We start from the raw sequence: 2,572 nt of genomic DNA, 5'->3' as shown, positions 1-2,572 counted from the left end.
GATGATGTAGTTATTCCATTGCAAATACTGCACCAGTAATGCTTGTGTGAAAGGTTTCAACCCCCTCTAAACTACATTTAAGTAATGTTTCCCATTTCTTGCCTTGTCATGACACTCCCCTCTACCCTTAGCACACATGTCCAATGCCTGTCCCCACATGAAAACTGGTGGCAGTGCTCAGTCTGCTGCTGCAGACCTACCTTCTCCTTACCTTGATTTTTGAACCAGCATTCTTCCACGCTGTTAGGATGGCAAGCAGCTCCTGTGTTTCCCCACTCTTGAGTATGACTTCTGACAGGTAAGACAGTTACCACACCTCACTCTCTTCAGCTTAAGGAGTTTGGTACAGGGCAGTAGCCATCGTCCTGTCTGGCTCCTATCACCATATCTCCAAGGCATCAAGTGAAATGTAAGACTCAAGTTGAGGCAGAAGTGTGACAAAGCACAACAGCTGGCAGGAAAGGCAGAATGACTGACTTTGGACTTAGAGATACAGTAAAAATCTTCAAGCTTGAACTGAAAAGGTTTGGGGTTTTTTTTAAACTTCATTTCTTTCAATGCTCTGGGTCTCAGTGCTGCTGTGGCATTAAGCAAGGCCCTGCCTCCTTGGCTCAAGTGATGGAAACGGCACCACATCCACATTGGGACAATGCTCCACATAAGGAATGGTGTCACCTCTTAACCTTCAGCCTCAGCAATCACAGGCATATTCCTGCTTGTGACAATATGATGGCTATGGGCTATGCACCACCATCCCAAACTCTCAGACACTTTTCTTCCCTAAATAAGCATGAAATACTGTTCAAAGAGACATTTTAGGAAGGCAAGGGGCCACTAAATATGTCTGCTGTATGATCTGCTGCTTGCCTCATGGCCCATGCTGCTTTCAGTAGCTCAGTGGTAGCACTGGTTCCCAACAGCTTTCCCTCATTTGTTACCACCAGTTCTGATGGATGGGCAGTATGAAGAAGAATTACAGCAAAAAGGTTTATGCTGTTACTGAAATTACAGCATGATGCTGGCCAAAGACCATCAGCTTGTGCATTTACCCTGCTGCTGGCTTACCTGTGACCTAGTGCCCACTACATCCAGACAGATTCTGTAACAAGGCTCTTGTCCTAAGGGCCTTTTTGCTTCACTCTCCTTGGTATTTCCTTCTTTCCTGCTTTCTGGCTATGGCACTAATCCAGCCTGTCTTTGAATAAGGTAGATGAACATCCACACCAACTGAAGGAAATAAAAACACCATTAGAATTACCTTACTGTGTCATATGAGATTAGTCTGCCCTTGATAATTGTGCATGGGACAATGATCAATTGATCATTGATCAATGACAATTGAAGAATAAATTTACCAGGACCCAGCCTAAGCCTTCAGTGGTACCTGGAAGAACGCTATTACTCAGGAGCAGCTGATGGGGAAATGACAGCAGTTCTTCTGAAGGCACAGCAGGTATTCAGGCTGAGACAAGCACACCTGCTACAGCAAGCAACAACTGAACAGCACACATGAAATCTTTCAGATTTATAAATGACCTTGCAAGCCTTAGTAGGCAGCTTAGGTAGGAAGGTGCAGATGAGGCCTGGGAAACCAAAATACTCCTTCACTACAACTCTGAAGACCAGAAACCAGCTTACACGAGTATCTGAAACAACCTTGCACAAGTACTCCAGTCAGAGATGATTTTTTATGAAATAATTTGCATTTACCTTCCTAAAAAATTAATAAAAACTTCTGTTACATGCCACACTTGCATCCATCTCTTTATGTGGGAAGGCTCATGCAGTGTGAGAAGTACCTGTGGTTTCCACCTCCCAGAGCTCCTTCAGTTAGAGCACTCTAATTTCTCACTGATGGGCTGACCAACAGTGACAGCTCAACTAACTGAGCTACCCATTTGTGTCCTCTTAGGGTACAATTCCCTCTGCTAACCCAGGTCAGACACTGGGTAGTGTTTCCCTGAGTGTTTCCATTGCAGCAGTCTTTACCCAGAGATACTCTACCTGCTCACACATAACCCCTTATCTAAGTGTTGAGGGGAGTTCATGAAAGCAAACACCACAGATAAGGCAGTCATGCTGCTTGATGCCTCTTTTCTAATGCATTTCAGTGCAATGTAACAATTACTTATTTGCTTTAAAATCATCCTGCACACTACCACAGTAAAGGCCACAATAAACTGTACAAACTCCATCCCAGCAGACATATGACTATTAACCTTGTGTCATGTTCACAAAGTAACACAGTTTAGCAAAGCTCAATACATTTATCAATTTGACTGCACTAGAAACTGTCCAAACCGTGCATGTAAGTAGGAAAGTTTTGTACTGAACCAGACAGATTTGAACAGGCAGGCAAAAAAAACCCAAAAAACAACAGAAGACCCCACACCAACAAACAAAACAACTCCAAACAAAAAAGTGGGGGAAGCAGGGGAGGGACTCACATCCTCTGAGCTGAGTACCAAAGCAGTCTCCTCTGAGGACTTCTAGGACAGAGGAGCTGCTCTTCTCTCTCCATACAATGTGGTGGGAAACCACAAGCAATTGAAAGGTTATGAGAAGTTAAAAG

The sequence above is a fragment of the Cyanistes caeruleus genome, chromosome 4 (assembly GCF_971803275.1).
Source record: "Cyanistes caeruleus chromosome 4, bCyaCae1.hap1.1, whole genome shotgun sequence".
Classification (NCBI taxonomy): Eukaryota; Metazoa; Chordata; class Aves; order Passeriformes; family Paridae; genus Cyanistes; species Cyanistes caeruleus.
This window is presented reverse-complemented; position numbering follows the sequence as displayed.